The sequence below is a fragment of the Thunnus maccoyii genome, chromosome 10 (assembly GCF_910596095.1).
Source record: "Thunnus maccoyii chromosome 10, fThuMac1.1, whole genome shotgun sequence".
NCBI lineage: Eukaryota > Metazoa > Chordata > Actinopteri > Scombriformes > Scombridae > Thunnus > Thunnus maccoyii.
In genome coordinates, this window is record NC_056542.1 from 10416252 (window position 1) to 10438168 (window position 21917).

At 39.6% G+C, this 21917-nt stretch overlaps 1 protein-coding gene across 4 annotated transcripts in view; it reads left to right on the plus strand.

Annotated features, from left to right (window-relative positions):
* The window catches only part of LOC121905377 (mannosyl-oligosaccharide 1,2-alpha-mannosidase IA), a 198720-nt gene that overhangs the window by 65963 nt on the left and 110840 nt on the right, over nt 1–21917 (plus strand). The gene's annotated exons all lie outside the window — the stretch shown is intronic.

Consider the following 21917-nt stretch of genomic DNA (forward strand, 5'->3'; position numbering starts at 1 on the left):
CCTCTGCGCCGTCCTCCGGTTTCCCTTGATATTCATGCCCTCTTTTGAGTTCATCCCCTCCTCTCTCTCTCTCTCTCTCTCTCTATCTCTTGCTTTCTTCTGTCTCTCTTGTCTTTTATTCCCAGAGAGGAGGCGATCCCATTGCTTATAGAATAAAAAGCGAAGACTTGAATACCTGTGCTTCTCAGTTTTCCCCCTCATGGACACCTCAGGAAAAAAAGGGGCGAGAGTTAACTTTGTACTAGGACAAGATGAGCTCGTCTTAGGCCTTTGTCGATATGTTTTTCACAGGGTGAGATCAATGCTAACTTCATCTGCCCTCTCAGCCAAAGAGGGCCTAATGGGAATCTTGATGCTCCCACTTCATTGAAGGGAGTGGAGGATAAAAGGAGCAGCTGCAGCCAGAGGTTAAAATGGGCTTAGACATTGCCAGTACCCTTCCCTTTTTCAATTACATTCGGAAACTACCATTAACTGTAATGTATTAACTAACAATGCTGGATTGTCAAAGAGGCTAGTTGCCCTCTGGCACCAAACCCTTTGGAGCACCAGTAACCCCAGTTTCACTTTTTGGCAATTTGTTCATGGTAAACTGATTACTTGCAGGCTGTTTGGTACACGGATGACTAAATCACAACACCAGATGACATGATCGATACCACTCTCATGTTATTACGTTAAATATGAAGCTGCAGCCTCCTCACAGGTCAGCTATTAGCTTAGCTTAGCTTAGCATGCTCGCACTCTTATGCTAAATTAAGATCTACTGGCTGTTGCTTCATATTTAGTGTATAGATATGACATTTTTTTCATCTAATTCTCGGCAAGAAAGCAAGTAAACCTGTTTCCCAAAATGTTGAACTTTTCCTTAAGGTGGCCCTGTGTCAAAAACTTGCTTAAATCTTTATTTTTTCAGTTGGTATTATGCTAACACGGTGCATATTTCCTAATAAATTTGAGTTTAATCAAATTAGCACAAACTGACACACTGCAAATCTGGACAGAGCAGCGTTGTAGCTAAGGGTTACAGTGTCTGACATTTTGTATCACAATACTCTTATCTATATTGTGATAGGATTCATTTTCTGGAAACTCATTTTGAGAAAATGGCTCAAATGACTCATGGCAGCCTCAAATTTAGGCTTCGCTGTCAGCAGAGAAGAGATGAGAGTGAAAGTGAAAGAATGAGAGAAATAAAACTTTATTTGCTGATTGTTTCAGGGAGGTTCAATTAAAAAGAAAAAGAAATAACCATCAAACACAAGGCAGATTATCCACTTAGGAACAAGGAGCTAGAGTCTTCCATCACTTCCAGCGATATTAAAGGGATCACGGTATAAACGGTTAATATCTGACAGCAGACAGCTTTTATTGTCTCATAGTATAGTATATTGTCATAATATCCATCTTTAAATCCAACATAGGAGTGTTGGTTGACTCCAAGATATATTTTCATTATCATTATTGTGAAGCAAACTTAAAAAATTAGACCTTCCCCGACTTTCTTAGTTGTCTGTAATAGTCTGTGGACAGATTTCTTCACCTGCCCGGCCACAGCTCACCGAGCCCACTGGTGTTTAGTTTAAAAAAATTTTTTTTAAAAATGGCGGTTTGCAGTCGGGTCAGGTTCGGGTGGTTGATTAATGCATAAGTTTTGCAGGTCGGGCAGTTCGGATTGGCTCTCGCTGGCCAGCAGCCACGGTGCAACATGAGAAGGAATTTCTGATTCTTACAAATAGAACATTTAAAAGAACACTGTGCTTTTGTGGCCTTCAAGCTAAAACCACATATTGATCAGGTCTGGATCAGGCCTGGGTTTTCACCTGCAATCAATGTCTGGAGAGTGAAAACCATCTGTCTGGAACAGTGTGTTTGGTAGGTTTGGATTCGGCCCTGATGGCCATTGATCAACGCGGGGCAGGACCGCTGCAGGAAGTTAAATCACCGGAGAAGAATGTGTGTGAATTCAGCTGAGAAATGAAATCGAATGTGCATGTGTGTGTGATGGTATTCGTACGTCTGTGTGATTTCTTGCACCATTCTGCTATCATCATTTTCAAAAACCCATTTTAATACCCGACTTTCAGGCATTTATGATTGTTCTTATCTCCCCCCACCGCTCATAGGCAGCAGCTAATGCAGATCGCAGTTTATCATTTCCATCACATACATTCACAGCATGAGACAAGGGACATGACAAAGTACATATTTATCAGCCTCCTATTTACAATCTCTGATAAACTGCGTTGCTTTAGAGTCAGCTACCTGCAGCTTTTCACCGCCTCACTCAGTCTGCCAAGTAAATAATGCGAGCAGAGACACAGACACCTGCCTCAAACCACCGCCGAGCAGATTAATAACAAACGCTCCCCTTCTCCCTCTCCTCCATTTGCTTTAGTGCTTTTTCCTCACATTTGCAATCAGACATGTACGTTCTATCCCTCTCTTTGTTTTCTCTCTCTCTCTCTCTTCCTCTCTCTAGACACACACAGGCATTCTCACATACAGACACACACACACACTATAGTAATAAGTAAAAGCCCCAGGGTATGATCACAAAAGGGGGAGAGAGAAAGAAGGGTATAAAATGAGTCTTTCTGGGACTTATCAGCATTTTGCAGAGACACATACATAGGAGGAAAAGAGCATTGGAGTCCCAGCACAACAGATACTGTATGTCTGCATGCACTTGGCAAATATCAGAATCAACAGTATCTATTGACTAAAGAAGCTAGTTGTAGCTGAAAAGTGTGTCATCGAGCCCGCTCTACTCTCAAGACGTAAACCGCTGAACGGCCATACGTGGTTATAGTTCCACATCGAGCTTCAGTCTTCCTAAATCAGAACCATAGCTCATCTGCGGTAAGCCGTTCATTAGAGACTACAGATGGCAAGTTACAAGCCTCTGCTGGCGTCTTTATATAGACAGATATTACCTACCAAATGAAAACGAATTCTCCGTTTTCCACCACTTCAAAAGCACACCAGATAAATCAAAAATAGAAGCAGGAGAGTGAAGATGACATGTGAGGGAGAGTATGTGAGGGGATTGCTGAAAACGGGAGAGGAGATGGAAAAAGATGCACAGAGAGAAATAAAAAATACAGACCGTAAAAAGAATGAAAGATAATCTAAGTATAGGTAAGCACGGACAAGGCGAGGGAAAACAAGCAAAATAACAGAAAGCAATAAAAATAGAAAGGATCAAGGGGTGAAACAATAATCTCGTACAAAACAGGCACGACGGACCTCTCGCTTCGTTTGAGTTTCTCGCTCCATCTCTGCGGATCTTCTGTAATGGCCATGCTCGGAAAAGCGAGGCATCGCACAGACTCTAACTCATTTTCTCCAGCTCCCAGGACACATTTTAGGGGGGTAAAATGGATTGAAACTCAGGCACAGAAAGCTTTTCTGAGACACAGAACCGCTTGAGCACAGAACACCATGTTCTTGGACTCTGGCAGTTGAAGAACTCAGGGGACCGACAACCTCCAAATGGGGCGGGAAGTCTCTGCACTAGCTTAACATAAAGAAGAGATTTTAGTTGTGATTCATGTATGGAGATATGTATAATAATTTAAATCACATTAAAAGCCATTTCCTTTTTATGCAGGAACATTTGCGTTGTCTGATAAGTTTTAATCCAAGGTCCTTACTCTGCCATGGCTGCATATATATATATATTTTTTGCCCGGGTTGCTCTTTTGGGAATGCAGCTGCTTTTAAACACAAACTTTTCATATTCAATATTCATGCATCTTATATGCCATATGTAGGTTATTTACCTGCATCTGTTGTTTTTTTATTGGTTGTGTTTCTTTGCTGTTGAACTGCGTAAACAACAGTGAGACAGCTCAACAACTGCAACCCCCGAGGGAATGAGTGGGTTTAAGTAACACTGGAGGATGTTTCCAAGCTTATGGTTCAGCACATTTTTGATGGCTTCATTAGCTTTTGGTCGATCAAAACTGAAACTAAAATATTTGATTGAATGCATATATATGCTGGATGCATACAACAGATTATCAAAAATGTAGTTTAATCCGGATCATGTTAAAAATTTCAAAGCAAGGAAGGCAGAAAATTCTTTTTTTTCCGTTGTTGCGTTAAAAAAACCCATCATCATGAGACTATAGTTATTATGTTTTAAGGGCTAAGTACCAAAATTGCTTAAAGCTGCACTAATCAATATTTTTATACTAAGAATAGGTCAAATGTCTCCATGTAATTTGAAAGGTATGTAGTGACAAACCCACAGAGATTATCCCTCAGCTCTATGGAGCATTTTAGTGTCTTTCAGCTCATTGTTTCGGTTTTTATCGCCCGCAATTTTAATATTTGGATTCAGTCCCAACTAGCTGGTGAACACTGGGGAGCATTTAGCAGCTAAAAGAAGCTAATGAACACTTGACTTACATTTGCCAGATTGCCAGAAACGTTGCTCCAAATGAATGTTAATGTTGCTTTGTGTCTGCTGGATGTGTAAATAACACTTAAGTCATATCAACTTTTATAAAGTGAAAATGTCAATGTTGCCCTCAAGAAGCCAAAGAAATCAATAAATACAGGTTACCAACTGACTTAACCCCAGTCTTACTTAGTCAACTTGGTGGTTTTTGTCTATTAGAGTCCTATTAGGGGCTTAACATCTCCTGTTTTCTGTAATCAATACCCTTTAGTGTTTCCAAATGTGTCATACCTCTAATGTTGTTTATACTTTCAACTTCGTGCAGGATTTGTGATGGTTATCTTTATGTTTTTGATGTCTTATCTATTGTAGTCTTGTCAAGGGATCTGAGTGAGGAAATAACCCTCTTGTCCTCTAGAGCTTAGTTTAGCCTCACCTCGTTGAAAAAGGATCTTATATAAAAGCTTTATACTTGCTTTAAGATGTTTGGGTAATAGGAATACCCTGACATGTTCATGACAGCAATTTACTCTATGCTCGCTATTTGTGCCGTGACTTTTTCACTCTGAAGACGCACCTTGTGTTGAAAAATGTCAGTCCTTACACTCCGATGACAAGTCAAGAAAAAGCTGTGTTCTCCAGTTTCTGTCTTGGCTCAACTATTCATGGATTGGGATCTCTATGGCAACGTGTCTCATTTCATGAATGGCCTTTATGGAATTGATTTCTTTCTGTTCCCTTCCTCTTAGCCTGTATTGAGGTATGAGCTTTTGTCCATCATGCCTCTGAAATACTACATCTGTTTACCCGCCTTTAGTGTACAAACAGAACTATACTGAGGTGACCAGAACCTGTTATGGCACTCAGGAATCAGGCAGCACTTATTAGAAACTTGTTCCCCACAACCTTTGTCACCCCATCTCTCAGTACCATCTAATAGCTGTTATCTGAAGGGCCAGGAGGTGATACGATTGGTGTTTCTGAGGGTTCGGGTTTCACAGTAAGGGAGACAGGCTAATCTCGGGGATCCAACGCTGTGTTTATAACAGACTAAGGGATCACCTTTAGCTGCTGTGCTCCCTCGTTGATATTTCAAACTTATGATTGAATTGTTCTCCATCTAAACCGCTGATTATACAGTAAGCTCACCCCACCTGCGACTCTCTGGACCTGATGTTGTGTAAGCGTGATAGAACGGCAGAGCCCGGCTCACATATGATTGCTAATTCATTTGGAGTGGATCGATAGCTTAGCACGTAAGTGTTTCTGTCACACCAATAACATGGCCTTTAGCTTGCGGCTTTGGAGTGCCTCAGATAGATTGTCTGAGTGAGCTCTTAGACATTTCTGTTCAGCAGATCACATTATTTTTCAGATACAATAATTTCTGATGTGGTAAATCTCCTTTTTCCCTTCTTCAGGTTTGTATTTAAAAAAAAAATGATACTGCAGATGTAAGTGATCAATAATCCTCTGTAGGCTTTACGAAGGGCATTAATGCTTTTTCATCACACAAATGATACAATTTGTTGTGCTGTGCTAAAAATATATGCAGTCATGGCAATATGTGCTGCTTTGGTGTTTAAAAACAGACACAGGCCCATTATACTGAATGTTGTCATTGAAAATACAAAGATTAAACTGAACCTATCAATTTCTCACGCAGGATTTAAAACTTTTATATAAGCTAGCTCAGGCAGTGTGATTAGATCCATTCTATTTTTGAAAGGGACTCATAAAACATCTTTTGATTTGCCTTCTCTACTTTGCCTGCTTTCAACTCGCACGTATATTATTCTGCTGCCAGGTTGGCTTTCTCGGTTGCTTATTTTGAATGATGAATTGAATGATTTTTGGACAGATTGAATAAATTTCCTTCATGTTTATATAACAATAAAAGCTGATAATATTAAAAAAAAAAAAATCAATGTATGTTGCCTAATCTATTTTCACTCTTTGTTGCTAAGGTTGTTGTTCGTGTCGTCCACTCACAATTACAGATTGGATTTCAGCTCCAACACGTGCGGATATATTTGAGAAGTTGACATTTCCAGTAAAGGACGAGAAAAAGAAGTGAAATCCTATTACTATTGTTTATTTATGTATCCTCCAGAGCCGGGGGGGGGGGGGGGGGGGGTAAATCATGTTCCAGTAGAATCCCAGAATAAAAATACAGACCTGGAAATGTGCGTTATATGTCTCCTTTTAAACAGACACGTTTTTAGCATGTTTTAGACACCGCTGTATATCAGGGGTGGGTGATAGACCTTTTAAAATCTATCTCTGAACCAGTATTAATCTGATCAATATCGAGAGCCAACTTCAACTCGATTCTGACCTTGATTGGTGATGATTATCAAAGTAACTTCAGCCTGGTGGTTGGTTGGTTGTGCTTTTCTGCTTGTGCACTGAGCTCTTTGTCACACATCCCCTCCTGGATATGACTGATTGAGCCATTTCTTTACTTTTAAAAACCTTTAAAACTCAGGATTTTTTCTTTATTTCTCTCAGCATTGCAATGCTTTGGTTGTCAGATTCTGAAGCATCTTATTCTGTGGTCATTGTGGTTACTTATATGACAGCCTTTTTGGAACCAACTCCTTCACAGTGAAGCCAGCAGCAACTTTTGATTCCAGCTGTGTGTGTTGCTATATATCAAGGTCAAGGTAAACTTATTATCCCACTAGAAGAAATTCATGTGGTCATACACGTCTCAATTAAAACACAGAAGTACAATATGCATGTACTAACAGACACACGCATGCACACGCACTCATGTGATACAATATCCCATGCTGGCAATATAAAAATATCAGAGTAGAGCAGTACTCTGTCCCAATATAGACTCTAGATAAATAATAAATAAAGTGCACAACCCAATTACCCACAATCAATCCAGTCTAAGCATACAGTATACAAAATGTCCTGAAAAATGCACGAGCTATAAAAATCATATCATAACCAATATTCAGTCCAAATATACAATACAAGTATACAACATAGGCCTACACAATCCGAGGTACCCACAATCAAAATACAGTTCAAATGCAGTATACACAGTCCAAATACACTGAGCTAATAATACAGGTGCCCATCTATCTTTCATTTAGTCATCTGATTGCTGTAAGCACAAATGATTCGCTGTACCGTGTTGTTCTAATTTTCCGCTGCAGGATTCTGCTGTTTGACCTGCTACTCCTTCTGAATTTTAGGTGGAGAGGATGGATCGGATCATTGAGGATTTGATCGGCTTTTTAAAAAAAAATAAGGTCTTTATACATATTATACAGCTGTGCTGCAGACACCTGATCGAGCCCAATAATCCTACACGCTGTCTTGATCTTTCGCTGCAATTTGGCGTGATCTTGGGCCCGCGTGTTTCCAGTCATAATGTAAATATGTTAACACGTGACAATACCAGTTTTTATCACAGTAAGATTCATACTGGTACGCTATGATATGGAAAACCCCTCCTGTAAACCCCTACGGCAAACCGAAATTATTCAGAAACGCCTCCCTCAGCTAAAACCTATACAAGACGTAGCTTTATGCTCTCTGATTTTGACCTTAATCTGTAACACATTCACTGAATAATTACGTCTCTATAGTCGGACATCGGCAGGCCAGACGTCACTGTGTGTGCTTGAAAATTCCAAAGAAAAACTATTGATGTGTTAATATAGTCATGATCCGCTCAAAAGCTTAGCCTCCCATTGTTTTTAATTGAAGATGATATTTTGGGGATTTACTAGATGTGGGTGTAGGCAGGGACTTGCATGCTCTATGTGTGAATGTGGCAGAGGATAAGGAAGTGGAGGGTTTATTGTCTGAGCATTGGAATTGCCTCTTTTCTGAGTTGGGATTTCATTAAAGTGAGAGAATAGGACTGTCAAACAGTTCTGGCAAGGTGAGTGATGTCTTCCAGCTACCTCAAAGGCAAAGAAAAAGGAATATATAACTTTCCTCAACCTGTGCTCATAGCTCAGCAAAAATGCATCTTGCATTTTAAATTGCTGGTGTCTGAAAGTGATAATAAATTAAAGAACTGTTTCTCCGAGAGGTTATTTTGCTTATCTGTACATGTGGCGTCTGCAGGCCCAGTTATTAAATTAGAATTCAGGAGGTCTGTTGGTTTCCATGCTCGCTAATGGAAGACAGAGCTCTGCTGTTATATCCATTTTATTAAGTGCTTCTTTTATGATTTATATGAGGACATTAAGGCATTGGTGGCGGTTTGTTGTTTCTGTTCAGAAAAAAAAAAAGCAGCAAGACAATTTTATTCACAAAATAATGAAATGCAACAAATACATGATCTCATTCCTCATTTATTTTATCTTATAGGCCTGCATCATACTAATCAAATTAAGCAACAACACAAACTTTGTATGCAAATTGAGTCTTATCAACACAAACGCAATAAATGAATTGGCTTCATTTATATTTTCTGTGGAAATGCCACGTTGAGGGGGAAAACCTGCGAAAGTAATTCCACACTGACGACATTTGCTACCCAAATTATTATTTTTTTAATCCTGAGAAGTCACAAATTTAAAGATGAAAGCGCTGGCGAGGCTGATATACTCATGACATCTTTGAGTTCAAAGGCATTGCCTCCGTGCTTGAAGAATCATGCGGGGAAAAGGAGGGTATTTCAAAGCTCCCAGCCTGCATAGGATGGCTTCAGTAGAATGCGAAACATGTTCTGAGGCTCTGCCAATGTGATAAGCCATTAGTGAATGTGTTTTTGTGAATCGTTCTCTGTTTGTTAGCGAGGCACACAGAATTTTCACACTTGTGGCTTTTTAACGATGCTTCGCTGGACGCGTTTCCCCACTGGTGCCACTTGTGTCAGGAAGTGTGAACTGTAGCAATTAAATATATACTCCATACTTTAGATCAGAGTTGAAAAAGGCAAATTCTGTTTGTTGTAGGTGGAAAAAAGTGATGTGGAGGTTGTTCTGATCAGTTCAGAACATTATTGTCCCACAAGAAGAAAGTATTTTGCTGCTTGAAAGCTTAAAAACCCAATAACAAAACAATAATAAGCTGATAGGAAATTACATGTGAATACTTTACATATAATATAAAAAAGCAGTCAAGAGTCATGATAAAAAACCGCAAGAGTCAGGATGAAGAGGAGGATCTCAGGGAACCCAGAGGCAGTTTGTGGCGTGTTGAACGAAGTGCATTCGTTGCACGTGGAATTAATGAAAATTAGAACCTGTTGCACCTAATCTTAAAAAAAAAACATGTTTTGCCAGAGGGCAAGATGTCATACTTCTTAAACAGAGGGTGGTCCAGATTTGCTAAGATGAGTTTTGCTTACTGTGTGATTTGCAGGCTAAAAATGGTCAGACAAGTAAAGGCTGCTGCTCAGTAGCCATTTTCTCCTTTCTGTACAATTAAATTCTTACACCAACAAATCAATGAGATGCTCTGGACCGATTCTGTTTCTCTCTCTCTCAGCAACAGCGGTGGATAAACCAGTTAATTTTCCGAGGGTTTTACTGACCTAATGTACCAGCGCTGCAGACTTGCAAAATATCTTGATCGCCAGCTCACCACAGGAAAACATGGAGTCATATTTGATGCTCCTTAAAACTGCATAACTCACCAATGTCAGTTATTTTGAGTAGAGAGAATGATTTTTTGTTTTTCCTGGAAGTAGATTTTATCTCAACCTAACGCACTCTGGGCTCTGATAGTCTGGGACAGTTGAGAATTGACTGTATATAAATATGGACGTCATGACGGTTCCCCAAAAGTGAAGCCAAAATCTCTCGATCGTGACTGGCTGCAGTATAGGTCATAAATCCCGCCCCCTCCTTGTTAGCAGATGCGACATGAGACAAACTAAATAACCTAATAAGTGCACATCAAATACATTTTTCCCAAAGATGGTTTCCAACATTTTAGGTATCGTGCTGATGTTTGTTCAAGTGCTCATTTTTCTGATAAGTGTGTTTTTAATTCGTTTTTTGATGATATAAAAAGGGGATGTGGCGTCATGATTAACAGCTGCGCCAGCTGCTGCGCGCTGTAATATTTGGTCGGGTTTCTCTATCAGGGTTCGGACTCGAGGTGAAATGAATCTGAACACGACACCTGTGGAGTGACACTACAGAAAAGAAGTCTAACTTCATCAGAAATGAAGCCCTTTTTCAAAACTGCAGCTCTCCTCATCTTACCTCGATAAATCTATTAACAGTGCTCCCTTTTTCTCTCTCTGGTGCATTTGAACAAGACCTGATCTACTTGTACGTCTTCCTCTGAAAATAACTTCTGATTAAAACACCTACAGATGGGCGCCGAGGCCTGTGGCATTGTTTGACGCTTTCTACAATACCGCACGATGCTACCGGAGGGGACGTTGTGGGTTTGTTTCTAATAAGCATGATAGACTCACCATCATGTGTCCTCACAAGACACAGTGTGGTTCGCAGAGTGGAATCATATCCCCAGGCAGCCCACTCAAATTTTTTGCAGACAAATTACTTCCCAGTCCTCTGTACTGTACGTCCTTCTCTCATGACCCTTTCCCTGTGCTCCTTGTCTTCTATCTTACTCCTTCTAACAATACCGTAAAAGCTATGTGTAATGGTTTACTTTCACTAACCCCTCATTTTACACATCATCACTGCAATTTCATCGCTAGCTTGTTTTCGAGGAGAGAGCTGCTGTCAGCAAGATGAGTGAAAGAGGAGGGCAGCAGGTTAGGGTGTTTTCTGGGAGAATATTGGTGTGTGTGTGTACTGTTTCTTGTGAAAGTTCCTGTTACTCCACTAAGTTTTAGGGACCACTCAGCACTCTGCTCCTTCGGATTTCGTCAACTTTTTCTTCCAAGGTCTATCGGTTGAGCTGGCTCAGTGATCCGGGGAAGCTGAAAGGAGGGAAAACTGTTTGAGTGGAGCCTCGAGAGCTCTCGTGCAGACAAACATTTCTTTGGGATGTAATGCACTGAATGCTTGAAAGAAAAAGCAGCTCAGTTCAAACAAGTGTCAGTTAAATTGTCACTCCAACCAATTTCATTTGTAGCTAGAAAAATCTGTTAATTCTACACATATTCTGCTTCTTAGTTTTATATTTTGTTGTCTTTTGCCTTTGTTTACTTACTATAATTATTTTGTTGATCTATTTTGTCTGATCGAGCAGCAGCTATCACTGCTCAGCGCTTAAAGGTTTCATGTAACCTTATGTTTTTTAGTTTTGACCATCACTACTATTGGTAATAAAACATTATACCAGCCAGGTTCATTTCTGAGATTTGCTGGAAAATCACTACAAAGAATGTCTGCCAGCGTTGTACATGAGCAGTTAGATGATCATCGTTTTAAAGAAAAAGTTACCGGAGCTGAATTTGGAAGATAAAAATAAGATGGACAGTAAATTATTACCCAAATTGTCCGTTGTAAACATTTCTCACAGTTTACAGACTGACTTCCTTGTTCAACTTTGACCTTCAACTTTGTATTTTACGTACATGTAGTTGTGCGTGCAGCCTTTTCCTGTGCGTTAAGGGATTATTACAGACACTTCGGGTGTGTTCACTTGCGGTTTTACATCCAAGTTAAGCTAAGTTTTATATAATCTGGATAAGTTTTTGGCTTGTTTATAGAGCTGCAAATGATTATTTGATTAGTGGTTTGAAAGAAAGTGAATGTGCAACTATTTTAACAATTTATTTTATTAACAATTTTAAAACGTTTGATGGTTTTAGGTTCTCACATGTGAGGTATTGCTGCTTTTCTTGGTCTTATATTGTAATATCTTGTGCTTTAAATTATTCTGATCTGCATTTTCCTTGTTTTCTGACATTTAATAAACAAAACGATTAATTGATTAGTTGAGAAAATTACCCACAGATGAATCAATAATGAAAAAAAAATGCTAATTGCCGCCCTGCTGGTTTGATCTGTCTGATCTTGTTTTTTGCTGTAGTGATGTCACTGTGTTCCCAGATCTCAGCAGTGTGATGTTATCACAACCAGGGCAGCTGTGCCGCTTACTTCACCCCTTTTTTGTCCTAACTCTCCTGTTTTGCCCAAATCTGGCTTGTTTGGCTACAGTGACTGCCAAGATTGCAGTTAATTGGTGAACCCAACCCAAACAAAGCTGATTTGATCAGACCGTTGCCTAAAATGTTTTAATAGGATTCCGATTTTAACTTCCTTGAATTCATTTTTAAAACCGTAGTCGGGTCTATTCACAACTCTATTGTCATGTCTCCTTCTCTCCTCATTACTCATCATCAGTGGGCTCTACTGGGGCCATTTAGGGATGTTAATACTTCAGGTCTACCTCTCCAACAATTCAAGACCTCAGTCCAGACTTTTTAATAGGCTCCTTGTGGTGATTTTCTCTCTCTTGGCATGAATCTTTCATGGTGCTTTGGAACTCTCAACCCACCAGTGGGAGACGCTCAGGAGAAGACTTGGCACAGGACACATATCTCTCCTAATGATCCGTTGGAAAGAGTGATGAGGACACCTGCCAGAGAGAGAGAGAGAGAGAGAGAGAGAGCAAGAGAGAGAGAGAGAGAGAGACAGGAAAATACATATATGTTCATATTGTTCAAACATCAGGTTGAGTTTGCATTGTGAAGCCTAAGATTGATTTAAGTTTCATTAGCTGAAAGGTTCCATATGTAATTAGACAATATTACGTCATCTATAGCAATAGTTGGCACCAAAATAACACAACAGAACATCACATCAGATAAACAACATAAAGGCTTATTTTCTGGTTATGATCTGCAAGCAGCTTTCATAGTAAAATAAATCTGAAGCTTATAGCTCAAATCCAGGTGTCAGCATCAGCTGTTAACAGTGATTTGCTCAAATTATGTGTCTTGCAGCTGAGTCTAAGCTCTTTTGAGTGTGCTCAGATTTGCTGACTCTATTATTGTTAATTACAGACTGGGCAGACATATTCTTATCAGAAATCTGTTGTGATATTGGTGCATTTACTTTATGTGCAGTTGTGTATAGTCCTCCAATTGATTTAACAGTGATTTTGTAACAAAGACGCTTTATTTCTAGATGCTTACTGTGATTTTGGCAACACCCTTTTTGCTCTCCTTACAGTACAACTCACTAATTAACAATTAACAATTAATTGTGTGTATGTGTATATATATATGTCTCTACCGATATTGCGATTGATCCCAGACATTCATTAATTCCATGCATGACTGATCTGCAGCTCAGTGCTTCCTGTTTGTCCAACTTGAGTCACTGGAGCTGTTGTTTTGAGACCGGCTTGTAATCGACCACAGTGATGTGCTGACTCAGGATGGCACCTTATTGGCCTTCAGAGACCTGCAAGGTTCTGTCACCGCTCACCATTAATGTGGTTTTAATAGGCAGGAAATGGCTGTGCTCCAGAGCAGGTCTGGTACTGGAAGCCGGATGAGGTGCGAGGGGAGAGAGAGATGTGCGAGTTCAGGTAGGAAGTTCAGGGGGAAGCTGATTCTGTGTTTTCTCTGCCAAAGGTCCTTTCGGTTTCAGGTGATGACACAGCACCTCGTTAACGCGGCCGTGTCTTGGGGCTGGCATGCAAGGGTGCAGGGGTGATTTATTATCCATGATCCACCCAAAGCCTCCTCAAATTAAAGGGATGGCTCTGTCGTGGAAGCAAATAACAGCTGCATTACAAAAAAATGCAGGGTGGGAAAGTGTCAAGAGCGATTTGAGGCATGCCTTGAGTATATTTATGAGAATCTTGTTCATGTGGTATTAAATGACCCGTGTTGTTTAGTTAAGAGAAGCAGTACTGTGGTCAGCATGGTTTACATAGTTTTGTTAATGTTTTGAGAAGAGAGATAATATTCTACAGTGAGTTTGGGATTTTACAAAATGAAATGTGGAAGCACTCAGCTAGCATGTGCATAGCAAACACGATAAAGAATGAAACACCCTCAGTATCTCAGTCATTAAAATATTCCAAAAGCTGGCTGGTAGGTAGATGGCAGATTGACAATTCCAGCACAGTCATTTGATTAGATGCAACTGATGTCCGTTTTCGGTGGAGTATGATTAAGGCGAGTGGTTTATAAACAGCTGAATTTGTGCTGACAAGGTGACCGTCCACATCTCATATTTTGATTTTGTGTTATGGTGCTTCCAGAGGGGGGGGTTTTTCTCTTCCCTAAATCAGGATAGCTATTTGATTCACTAGAACAGAAAATAAACTACGCCTGTCAAAGCTGAGATTGGCCTAATGTGATTTTATGTTACCTTCACTGCTAAGAAATAGTCTCCTTATGTGCAGTAGCTGCATTTCACTTCTTCCCAGGGTGGGCTATGGTTAGGATACTTGGAAACCTACGTACAGACAGACGCTTCTGGGCATGCTGTTTGATGGATGCTCTTATCCAACGTGCCAGACGCTACCACGAGCGCGTACACATTCAGCATGGACGTTCCCAGTGGGAAACATACTCCTAACCCTGGAAGTATATTGTTGTGTTGTATGGTCACTGAGTTGAGCTGTTGGGTTCTTTCTTTAGGCTGTAACAGACCAAAAAACAAGTATTTCCTGAAGCTGTCTTTAATTTTAAATCTACTTTAGTGTATTTTGTTCAGTCTCACAAAAATGTAAAGCTTTGTTGTTGTAAAACAAACCATGTCTTCAGCTATTTGCAAAAGAGACTGGCTAAACTGTATGTAGATTCCAGTTTTGCTTTTTTTTTTTTTCTTCTTTGGTTCACTGTTATCTCCTACTGTTTCCCAAAGAACATGTGCAGGCATAAGAACATGCTGAGATGCAGTTTAATTAGCAAGTCGCTGCTCTCGGTGCTTGTAAAGCTAAGGTGGAGGGTTACATAATGTTGAGAATGTGCGAGCTTAATGATTATTCTCCTATTTTGCTGTCAGCACATGCAGTTAATTCAATACTACCAACCTGTAGATCTCCATGACCTCTGTTTTAACATTTCTGCACTTTCCATCTTGTTTTCTGCACTTAATGAGGCCTTTTTTCCTTTTATGATTTTGCATTACGTATAATAACACACAGTATGCATCACATATATCTTATATACTTTACATCTTTCCTGATATACATATTTTCTGTGTAAAACAGTTTCTAACAGTATGTCAGAAATATTCAGTAGTGTGCTCTGAGTTTCAGCAGCAGGGGTCTTTGAAGAAACACTCACAGCTACAGACTGTGGTGATATCAGGGGAATGAGGAGTGTTGCTGTGCCTTAAGCAGAAGATCTGCTCTAATTAGTTGTCCAGAAAAGCTACAAATTGTTCAGCCCACCAGTTAATCTCAGTATATGTACCTCTTCTGGGCCACGGAGTCCAAGCCCAGCTGCCAGTACTGTGTTTACAGTGAACCAGTGTAGAGATCTTCAGCGGTGGTGCAGCCCACTCCAGCCCACGCTGTTTACTAATTAAGTGTAACCACAGTGATTGTGAATTCTCAAGGCTGCCTACCACAGCTACACAAATCTGAATTTTCTACTTGATCTGTAAAAGACATATTCTGCTTGTTTGGAAAAGTAGCCGGTAGCCCATTCATCTGAACTTTTCACCGATGTCATCAAGATGTTAGAGTGGTAGAGAGAAAACATAGTCATACTCCGTGGGAATAACCCATGGGAAAACCCCAGTCCTGGTTGTTATGGCAGTAAGTTCATTTTGTTCATGGTTACTGTGGATTGCTGTAGGTAAAATTATGAAAGTATTAGCTCTACCAGTCAAAGGGCTTATCACTTCATCTAAACTCCAGATTTAGAACGATCCCTCTGGCAGCACTCCTCCATTATACCTTCACTTCTTCTATAACGGTGCTCTTGGTTCAGACGTTGCCTGTTATCTCTGTTTTGTGGGGTTTTTTTTATATTATTGCCTCAGAGAAATGTTAGTTCAGATCATCTTTGCTGTGTGCCAGATGGTTCTTTGCCTCTGTGCCATCCTTTTGAAATAGTTCAACATGGACCTTGTTGGATGTCTTATTTTTGCAGTGACTGATAAAACAAGACCCCACTAGTGGCACCTAGTGGCTGTGAGTGTGCTGTGTTTCCAAAGTGGTTTGAATTCACCAAAAAAAGTGGGAAACAATCCGACTTCCACTTTAAGAGCCTCACTCACATGCTAGCTGAGCTAACAAGGTCCTTTTTCCATTTGTCCACCCCTTCCTCCATGACTTTAACACATGACTCACTCAACCCCTTATGGTGTGTTTACAGCAAGTGAATCGAATTTTTCACGTGCTGTGATTATACACGAAGTCAACGCAAAGGGAAACACGAATTACGTGACGTGAATACGTGAATTTTGCATTATGAAAATCTTCTCTGATTCTTCTCTGATCTGGAGTCGTTTACCAGCGGGAGGAGAACTCAGAGGTTATTTTTTAAACCTTTGGGATTAAAAAGTGGATTTATATTCACACTCGCTTCTCAACCTGTCAGCAGCAGCAAGCTGCAGAGTTGCCAACCTCCACCTCCACCTCGGGTGTTATATTGTAATAAGTCTCTTTTCGTCCATGTTGACTATTGACTGGAGGGGAAAAAATATTACTTGAATGTACTTCATGGACGTACAGAGAGGAGTGGGGGAAAAAGAGGAGAGACTTGAAGTAAATAACAGAAAGAACAGGAGTTCCTGGTGAGTGTAAGTCAGAGGCTGAACTGACCACAAATACGCACATGTCTAGACACAGTCCCTGACTGCCAACATTTTCACCATGGTAGCGACATGTCAGTCACCAGGTAGCCACGCCATAAAGAATACAATACTTTATCATCTGTTTTACTCTAAATGGGACCATAATTTATCAAATGAATGTCATTCTGTATTGAAGAAGACTTCAACTAGCGATTGAGACCATAAACTCATTAGGAAAATGTGGGACTTCTTTTTGCAACCATTGGAGTCGCCCCCCTGCTGGCCATTAGAAAGAATGCAGGATTGGATTCACCTCTCAGACCCGGAGCTCGCCGCTTGGTATGAACACGCCATTAGTCATTGGCTGTGACTATGCACCTATGACAGCTTCTGTTTGTTCAAATATACAGTCACGAAGGCAGCAGATGTGGATCCAACAGACTCAGAAACACAAAGAAAAGTTGATTATAGCCTTGAGTTTTGAAAACACATAATCATCAAAGAGAACACACTTTGTCCTTAGAGTGCATACACACATTCAGTCCAAAAACAGATTCAAGTTCTATAACCAAGGTTTCATGTTAAAGCTGATTCACAATGCTGCAGCCATTGTACGAAGAATACAGTATTGATGCATGTCTGAAGCACATGTAGAAAGTCTTTTGCCTGTAGTTTCTAAGGATTTTATGATTGCACCAAACGATTGCACCGCACAGCAGATAATCAATGACATGTTCCTGCTGTATTTTGTTTTTTTTTGTGTACACCCATACTTTTCTAGTTTTCTGTCAAGTGAGCCTTACTATTGCCCTGAAAGATGCAGAGGACCCTGCAGACCGGCTGAAGGTCCATGCTGGCTTTTCTAGGATAGAGAAGACCTTACACTGAGATAATTGTACACTCCTGTGGTGTCATTTCTTCTAGGAGCGTTACAGCCTAAGTGGGAGACGCACAGCATTTCCAGATGACCAAAGTACAGCTCCTTTGAACCTTTTTTTCACGTGGAGAGCTTTTTCTGATGTTCTGGGGGATTCATAAAGAGCTGATGTGACATTCAGAAACTGGCACCCTTGCACTTGCAACCGGCAATTAAATGTTTAATTAAAAAAAGAGCAGGGAAATCAATATTGTGGCAAAATCCAGATTTTCTAAGCTCCTCGTGTTTGTGTTAGATATGATGAGAACAGTGATATTCCATTTCTCCCTGAAGGATTTTAATAAAAATCTTTTGAGTTAATAAAGTTTAAATTTAATCACTTATGCAACTGCTTGTGTCACTTGTGTGTGACCGTCCTCCTCCATCGTGATCAGTGTTCCTTACCTCTGACCTACAGTCTTGGTATTGGCATGTTGTATCTCTGCTCAATCCCTGATTCATTTTAATCACTGGCTCTGTGTTCAGTTATTGATCTCATCTACCCAACAACCAGCCAATTAGTTTAACCATAGAGCATCCAATGTCCTGTCAGATCATGTCTTTGTCTGCTTTTTGTGCCCCTGGAAAGGAATCATTCATCTGTTTTCTTCTCTCGGAGAAGCAGGTTTCAGGTTAGTATGCTTGGCTGCGACTGCAGCTATTGATTAGCGCTGTGTGTGTTGTGTGCTGTGATGATGTGTTGTTACACCAGCAATCCTACGGCTGTGTGACCCTGGCCCTCCCACATTTTGACCTACCACAGCGCACAACAGCATAGATGTGAAAACACAATGCCAAGTATCTGTTTGCCTCCAGTGGAATGAAATATCTTCAGTGTGAGTCGCAACAGGAAGCTGAGTCAAATGTTTTTTGTGCAGTGTGAGTTTGATTGTGCTTACATTTTGGCATGAAAACAAAGATTTTACTTGGAGTAAGACAACAGGAAATGTCTTTGTCATGATTATCTGTTCCGACAGCTTATTGAACAAATCCCCGGTTTATTTTCATTATCAATTAATCTGTTGATTCTGGTTTAAATTAATCTCTAGAATAGAGAGAAATTCTCATCTCAGCTTCTCAGAGCCCAAGGTGATGTCTTCAGATGGCTTGTTTTGTCAGTCCAACAATGTAACACCCACAGATTCATGATTTACAATAATATAAAAGAGGGAAAAGAAGCAAATTGCCAATTCAAGAAGCTAGAACCAGCAATTGTTTATCCTCTTTTTTTTTCCCATCACTATAGCAGTCCTATAATGTGTTGACCAGCTGATGCAGTAAGCTGGTACACAGAGGGACCAGTTTATCTGGAATACGTGTACAGCAATTAGTGCTGAAAGGAGTAGTTTAATTGAATTTAATTTTTTATTTCATTAATTTGTTTCATTGACAGAAAATTAATTGATAACATTTTTTATTAATGATTAAAAAAAATGATTAAAAATGTAAAACATTAGCTTGTTTCAGTGTCGAATTAAATGATTTGCTGCTTTTCTTTTAAATTATTAGTCACACATAACGAGGAAATTTGAAGATGTCAACTTTGGAAAATAGTAATAGGCATTTTTTATGTTTTGTGACATTTTTTATATTAAACAATAAGGGGAAAAAATATAGATTGATCAGTAGTTGCAGCACCATTTTCATTTATTTGATGATGGTCGTAAAGTCCTGCTTCCCTCGCAGGTTCATTCATGCTGTTTGATCATACAATCTGTAATATAGGTTCTAATCATTATCAAATCCCACATTTTGTGCAAATACTTTTTCTTATTACTTTTGTTCTTTTGCTTTTTAAAGCTGCCGGAAGATTGAGAGAGGCTGGCGTTATTAAAGACGGAGCAAGTTTCAAATAAAACTTGAGACATTTGCCGGTTTTCATTCTGCGAGGAAGAACGTTCTGTCGGGACACCGTCAGACTGACACTTGCTATTTCTGTTCTTTCAACACTTTCTGAGAAAAATGATTTCCTTTGTGTACATTGTTCCATAAGATTCATTGGTGCTTTTCCCTTTAATCATATTCAGAGCTCGGTTTTCCCACATTCAGTGCGTACTGCATAAATTGTTGGTATTTGTTTGTTTTTGTAAATGGAAAAAGCATTTGTTTGAAGTGTGCTTTGTCAGATGTGGCGCCACAATCTAGATAAAGAAGAAGAACAAAAGAAAACAACAAGATGAGCCTAATGAAAACTGTGTTGTTTCTCCTGTTTTAGTGAATGTTTTTCAGTACATGGTGCTTTAATGTGTGGTGCAACACAAATGCCAAATCACAAATTTAACTGGCACAGTAGCTTCAAAATAATATAACAGTACACGATTCACCTGTAATCAAATCTCTGCTCGCCGACCCTTAGTCGCTGTTTTCCTGACATTTAACATTTACAGTTTTTGAACTGTGTTCTCTCATGAAAACAGAGGATGTTTTAGTGTGAGGAACGTCTGGAGCTCTGTGTTCTTTGAGGTATCTTTTATGAGCTTTTTAGGGTGAGGGGATTTTTAGCTGGAGGCCTCGTGGTTATCGGGTTCACGTCGTCCGTTTCTCACAGGCTTATGTACGAGCCCACCTCTGGAGAGCGAGGAGTCTCGTGTAGTATCGATAACAGAGATGACATCGTGTTACTGGCCTATCTGTCCATCTTACAACAGATTGCATGGAGGGTAACACAAGAGCCCCACTTTTATTTTTCTTCATGTTTACTGTATTGTGCTGCTGAAGACAACTGAATTTCATGAACATGTCATTGTTGAAAGCACTTGAGTGAAAAACACTTGCAGCTGAAATTAGTTTTCAGTTCATTTCAAGACTATGTATGCATTGATAACATGTTCACATATCAGTACAAGTACCAGCCTATCCTGCAGTATAATTGATATATTTTCTTTTTTGTTCTGCTACAATCTTATGTACGTGTATAAACTGCTCTGATACAAGTACAGATCTTCAGCAGTTTTGTGGCACATTCATGTACGTCTGCAGCTAATCTATTATAGTCACTATTAATAATTTACTCTATAAAACGTCAGAGAAGACTGAATAATGCCCACCACACCGATGTTATAAAATTGCTTCTTTTGTCCAACCAATAGTCCAAAGAGATTGGGTTTACTATCAAAGGAAAAACAGCAAATCCTCACAACTGAGAAGCTGGAATAAAGGAATGTTAGGCCTTTTTGATTGAAAAATGATCTAATCTATGATCAAAATACTCGCTGATTGATATTCTGTCTGAGACTTACAATATCTAGCTATTCATCTCCTTAATCGTTTCAGCTCTACATTCTTTGTGCTGACGTATAGATTCAAAAAATATCAATTCATTTGACGATGTCGCGTATCTTTGATGATGACATGAAGAAAACTTTAAATCATTGTTTAAGATCAAGCCGTTTGGCTGTCAAGCAACAACAGCAACTGAATTACTAGGATTATTAGTTTGTTTTACATGAGAGAAGTTGATGAAAATAAATAAAGACCCAAGTGAATTGTACTTATATCATCATTCGAGACATTAGCATAACAATAAGATGATTATAACGGTTGAAAAAATCTCAAAGGGGACAAAAGACCACCATGGGGAACAATCTACTTTTGCATAGCTAATATATACATATAGATGTGTGATGATCTATATACAAAATAGCTCTGTCCTCCACTTACAGAGAGTTACAGCAAGTGGGGAAGCTTTGCAGGATCATTATGGTACATAAATTGATACACGAATTAGCATATAATCTCTTATCTCCTTCTATAATCTTCTGACGTTTAACAGTTTATTGAGGAGCCAATAGCTACGTTTCTTTGAAAGAGAGTCATTAAAACTTCATCTGATTGACTGACTGACTCAAAGTTGGCTCTCGAAAGCCTCGACGCTGCAGGAAAAATGTATTCATTTAATGATGTTTACAACCAACAAAATGTGGAAATGAACCACAGCTCTGCCTGAAACCCTATTTTTCTGGTTTCTGTTTGGATA